Source organism: Caretta caretta, chromosome 4, assembly GCF_965140235.1.
Source record: "Caretta caretta isolate rCarCar2 chromosome 4, rCarCar1.hap1, whole genome shotgun sequence".
Classification (NCBI taxonomy): Eukaryota; Metazoa; Chordata; order Testudines; family Cheloniidae; genus Caretta; species Caretta caretta.
In genome coordinates, this window is record NC_134209.1 from 123719408 (window position 1) to 123725983 (window position 6576).

Sequence of the window (6576 nt, forward strand, 5' to 3'; positions counted from 1 at the left end):
TGAGGAGGGGAGGAGACGCCTCTGCACCCTTGTCAGCAGAGAAGGGCAATGTGTCTCAAGGGAAAAGGTTGGGGGATTCTTACCTGCTGCCTGCACCAGATCTCCAGGCAAGCAGAAGCCAAATGGAGTTTGCTGCAGAACAGAGTACAGATCTAGAAAGCATAAAGACAGCCATCCTCAGTAATGCCCCATATAAAGAGAACAGGGGAAAGTTCTTTACAGAAAGGGAAGGGTATATAGGGAGGCCCCAGTGGGGGGGGGGTAGTCCTGGGAAACCTATAAGCCATTGATTGATCTCTTAAAACATTGTGCAGAGTTAATGTTACTAGCCCCAAACTGTGCTTTTGCAGGCCACTGGGGAACACACAGATATATGAAAAATTAAAGAAAAATTGTTATTGGCCCAATATCCGAAATTAGGTAAAGGATTACTGCAGGACTTGTGACTTATGTCAGAAGTGGGAAAAGGCTATAGGACACTGCAAGGCACCCTTGCCAATAATCAAGGAAGGGTTTTATAGGGCTGCCATGGACATTATAGGCCCACTAGCGAAGCCTCCACAGAGAGGAAAAAATTATATTGGTGGCAGCGGATTTCACCACTAGGTATCTGGAGGCAGTTGCTCTTCTAATAATACAGAGGCTGAAACAATTGCTAAGGCCCTGTTCACTGTATGCAGCCAAGTAGGTTTTCCAAAGGAGATTTTATCACATTGTGGGTCAAATTTCACTTCCCAGCTATTTAGTGGGTTATGGAGGATGTGTGGGGTAAAACAACGGAGATCTGCCCCCACAGCATCCAGAGACAAATGATTTAGTTGAAAGGGTCAATGGGACCCTACAACCTATTCTGGGAACGCATGCAACCAAGAGGGCAAGTGACTGAGACGTAATATTGTCCTACCTAGCTGTTATTTGTTTACAGGGAGGTACCCCAAGAGTCCACAGGATTCAGCCCATTTAATCTCTTGTATGGGCAAAAAGTTAGGAGGGCCCTGGATCTCACCCGAGGATGAGGATGGATCTCTGGGAGGATGGCTGTGAGGTAGAGGGGGAGCCAGTGGCTGAATATATGCAGAGGTTTAGAGAAGATTTAAAAACTATGATGGTAATGGCTCAGCAAAACTTCACAAAAAGCCACGCTGCCCAGAAAATATGCTCTGACCACAGTACCTATAAGCAATCATTTGATGTAGGTGATTTGGTGCCAGTGTTACGCCCTGTAAAAAAGGGGACAAAACACACGCCTCATGGGAGGGGCCTTTTGAGGTTGTGGAAAGGGTTAACAATGTTATCTACAATATACAAAAGCCCCACAACAAGGCTGGTCCGCAGACTGCGCATGTAAACAGTTTAAAAGCATGTCACAATCGAGAAGCCATCATAAACGTGATATGCTGTGCAGAGGGGGATTCTCAGACTGCGGCTTCCATTGATTGGATGGCTGAATGCCATAGTGACACGTCACTAGAAAGCATTGTGGTACGTGAAGAGTTAACCTCTGCCTTTTCAGCTGGGGTTATGAGTATGTTGCAGTCCCCCGGCGGGTATTTTCCAACAGACCAGGTCTGACCTATAAAATGGTCCACAAGATTAACACTATGGGGCCACAATCTGCCCCCAGCAGAGCATATTGGACCACTGGAAAGACGCAGGAGAAAATTTGAAAGGAGATAAAAAGCGTGCTGGACATGGGGATAATTAAAGGACTAAAGAGCTCTGGGTTTCTCCAGTTGTTATAGCTCTCCAAAAAAGAATGGGGCCATAAGGTTTTGGTGTTGATTACAGAAGCTTAACGCTGTCATGTTTCATGATGCATACCCTATGCCCAGAATTGAGGACGTTGGACACTCTAGGTCGGACAAAATACCCCAACACCCTAGACCTAACAAAAGGGTATTGGCAGATCTCCTTAGACTGTGAAGAGCAGACAAAAAAATCTGCCTTTATTACTGATTTGGGACGTTCTGAGTTCACAGTGTTCCCTTTTAGATTAATTATGCAGGAGCCACATTTCAGAGGCTTGTTAATCGGGTGTTAACTGGACTGCAGGACTTGTCTCTGGCCTACATTAATTATATTGCAATTTTCAGCAATTCCTAGTCAGACCACAAAAATCACTTGGGAATTGTGCTGATCAGACTCAAAGATGCAGGGCTCACAGTAAAAGTGTCCAAGTGTAAAACAGGCAGTAAGAGTCCCTTATCTAGCACATTGGGGACTCTTGTAAAGAGCCATGTTGACTCTTATAAAAGGAAATCATGCCCACCAATCTATTAGAATTCTTTTAGGGGGTCAAAAACATGTGACCAGGGTGATCCAATGGATATAGTGTACTTAGTCTTTTAGAAAACTTTTGACAAGGTCCCTCACCAAAGGCTCTTAAGCAAAGTAAGATGTCATGGGATAAGAGGGAAGGGCCTCTCATGGATGAGTAACTGGTTAAACGATAGGAAACAGAGTAGGAATAAATGCTCAGTTTTCATAGTGGACAGGTATAAATAGTGGTGTGCCCCAGTGGTCTGTACTGGGACTGGTGCTGTTCAACATATTCATAAATGAGCTGGAAAAAGGGACAAACAGTTAGGTTGGAAAATTTATGATACAAAATTACTCAAAATAGTTAAGTCCAAAGCAGACTGTGAAGAGCTACAAAAGGATCTCACAAAACTGGACAAAATGGCAAATGAAATTTAATGTGGATAAATGTAAAGTAATGCACATTGGAAAACATAATCTCAACTATACATACAAAACGATGGGGTTTAAATTAGCTGTTACCATTCAAGAAAGTGATATTGGTGTCACTGTGGATAGTTCTCTGAAAGCATCAACTTAATGTGCAGTAGCAGTCAAAAAAGCTAACAATGTTAGGAACCATTAGTAAAGGGATAGGTAATAAGACTGCCCTCTATGTAAATCCATGGTACGACCACATCTTGAATACTGCGTGCAGATGTGGTCACCCTATGTAAAAAAAAAAAAATATATATATATATATATATATTGGAATTGGAAAAGGCACAAAGAAAGGCAAGAAAATGATTAGGGGTATAGAACAGCTTCGATATGGAGAGAGATTAAAAAGCCTGGGACTTTTCAGCTTGAAAAAGAGACAACTAAGGGGAGATATAATAGAAGTCTATAAAATCAGGAACAATGTGTAGCAAGTGAATAAGGAAGTGTTTTTTACTCCTTTGCATAACACAAGAACGAAGGGTCACCCAATGAAATTAATAGGCAATCTATTTCAAACAAACAAAAGGAAGTATTTCTTCGCACAACACAGACTCAACCTGTGAAACTCCTTGCCAGGGAATGTTGTGAAGGCCAAAACTATAACAAGGTTAAAAAAAGAACTAGATAGTTTTCTGGAGGATAGGTCCATCAATGCCTATGAGTCAGGATGGGCAGGGATGAAACTCCATGCTCTGAGTGTCCCTAGCCTCTGTTTACCATTAGGCAGGATGCTGGGCTAGATGGACCATTGGTCTGACCCAGTATGAGCCATTCTTATGTTCTTACATTTTAAAGGTAGAGAAAAGATAGTGGCATATGCACTGTCCAGGCAAAAGGGTTCTGAAGTGATGTCTACGGATCAGCCAGTGGCGGACCTTACTGCATCAAAGTAAGAGAGGAGGTATGACCAAAGGACCTCCTGATGCCAACTGCCAGAGGGCACAGGGGGTACATAAGGGTACAGGGATCCCATGAGTTCACCAAAAGAAGTTATATAAGGTTTCTATGAAAACTTGTGTTACATTGCTCATCATAATCATTAAGACATGCATGTACAGAAAACAAATGAGTTATGTCTATATACTGAAAGTTATGTTCTCAAGGTCTGTAGTTAAAAGCATGTCACTCATGAGATAAACTTCTCTAGACAGGGGGCAGGAGACACTTATCACCATGGTGGACTATTGAGTATTGTATATTATACAATAAGAGTCTGTTAGCAGGCCCAGCCTTAGGGGAAATGGCGCCTCTGGGCAAACTTTATTTTGGTTCCCCTGGCCCCTGCAGGGATGCCCCCATTGCTCCTGGCCCCTATGAGCTCCCTAGGCTTCCTTCCTCCCCATCACTCCCAGACCCTGCTGCCCCCTCTCTGCAGGCTTAATTTGAATTGAAAGAGTGCCGGGGCTCAGCCCCAGCACAAATTAAGCACTGACTGGATGGTGAGAGAGCAGAGGCTTCTAGCCGGCTACCCAACTCTGAAGGCAATGCCTCCGCCAGCAGTGCAGAAGTAAGGACAGCATGGTATATGGTGTGTTGCCAGTTTGACTTCTGGGCTGCTGCTGCTTTTAGAGCTGGGTGCCCGGCCGGCAGCCGCTGCTCTCTGGCCACCCAGCTCTGAAGGCAAAAAAACCGGAGATACTGCTAAGTTACAAGAAATTTGTCATACTATGTCACATCATGTGATTGGGGGGAAAAATCAACTTCAAAACACTATACAGAACAACAGATCTTTCTGTACATCGTAAAAGACATCACTTCCTATAGTTTGTCTCTTATATCTGCTCTATCCGACTGGTTTAATACAATGCCCTAAGAAAGGCTCATTTATAGATCGGCTTTCCTTCTTTGGTCTGTTATTGCAGAATTAATATTTTAAAACAAACAGGATAAAGACTTTTTTACCCATTTTGTTTTTGTATCTTTAATTTATAAAAAAAGTAGGAGGTAAGTAATCTAAAACTGAAGCACACTCTTTCATGCATTGCACTGAAATAGGATGGACACTGCATCATCTACTACAGGAATTTCCACTGCCTATGGCTGTGGAATTGGAGTCTCAAGACATTAAGGCTTAAAAAACATATTCCTGATAGCCAGTCAAACAGAATACACAGCGCTTGCATCACCAAGGCTCTATTGTTATAATTGTATAATTTAGCAACTTCTACATTTGCTAAAACAGTAAAAGTAATAATAAAAATATATAAAGTGCAAAAACCATGGCATAAGGGGTATACATTTTGGACTTGGACACATTGTCTGCTATTAAACAGTCTTTACAAAAATAATAATTTGATTAGGCTACTCATTATTGCAACAGTTGATTGCAGTGCTTATCTGAAGAAATTATCTTTATTAGGAATTAATTTGTAGGGAAGTTCATCCTGTGCAAACCCATACATTCTAGCTTTAACAACATTACACATCTGCAATGTCTGTCTCAAAATCAGCAAGAAAACATGCTTTATCTCTCACAAACACATGCTATATATAGCCAACAGGAGTCTGCCATATGCTTTAAAAAACGTTAATTAAGGGATAGGTTTGTCCCAGAAAGATGTCTATCTGAATAGGGTGTGTGCCCAAGGAGAAGTGCAGTCCCTTCCTAACCTCTTCAGCATCATTTAGGATTGTCCAGCCGGCTCCCAAGGTCCCACATCTCCCAAACCCTTTGCACAACCCGAGGGCACATGAAGGAAGCAGACAGGGCCTGCTACTGTCTTTGTCCTTTACAAAGGGAACGGTTATGTATCAGTCCTTGGCAGAGCACCCCCTTTTAAGAATTACATGTGGAATGGATGATTTTAGATTAAGCATTTACCCTAAGACATTAGTGCAACATGATGTGCAGAAGGGAGACTTATTTTTGAATGGCACCAGATTGTGAAATGAAACTCAGTGGGTAAGAAAAGTCAGCAGGTCATTCACCCACGCTCCGGCGGCAGGGTTCTTCCTCCACAGAATCGCCCAGGTTGCCTGGTATTTGGCCTATAGCTCAAGGCATGCTCCACACTATCGCCAGAGGGCTGCATCTTGCCAGAGCCCATGGCAATCCAGCAGCCCTCTGGCCACTTCTGGCTCACTGGGGCACATTTCAGTTTGGGGAGGAGGCATTTTTAACCGTGATTCCACGGGCTACTTAGGCACCTGAAAACTCTAGGGTTTTTTTTGCGGATAATAACTTAGAAATTAGCTATTGATTTCACCTTACACACACAAACCCACAAAAATATTTCCATCAATAATAATTGAAATTTACAGATCAGGAAAGAAAGAAAAATGCTGCTTTAGAACTTGCTAGAGTCAAAATCCAGTGATTTAGACTTCTGAATTAGGGTTGTTACAAATGGACTAGTGAACGAAGAGTTAAAATCAACAAATCATTTCTGGGGTTTAGGATATTTATTTTGTATATCTTGACATGGGATATTCACACACTGTGATTTTTGCAGGTTTGTTGTAGCCATGCTGGTCCCAGGATATGAGAGCCACAAGGTGGGTGAGGTAATACCAGGGGTGAAAGTAAGGCAGTACGGCGTACCGGTAAAGAGTGGCCGCCGGTACCAGCCTGTACAGCGGACGTTAAAGCGCTGCTGCGGCGCACCCCCCCGTCGGCGGCCCTGCCGGGTCCCGAACGTTAAAGCTTAATGTTGTTGCCCCATTTGCCCCCCACTGGGCTGCTGATGTGGGGGGGGGGGCGCAAAAGGAGCAGCTGCCCCGGGGCCAGTGATTTAAAAGGGCCCGGGGCTGCAGCCGCTGTTGCTGCTACCGCAGCAGTGACCGGAGCCCCGGGCCCTTTAAATCACCGCTGGAGTCCCAGGTGGCACAGGCCAGGCA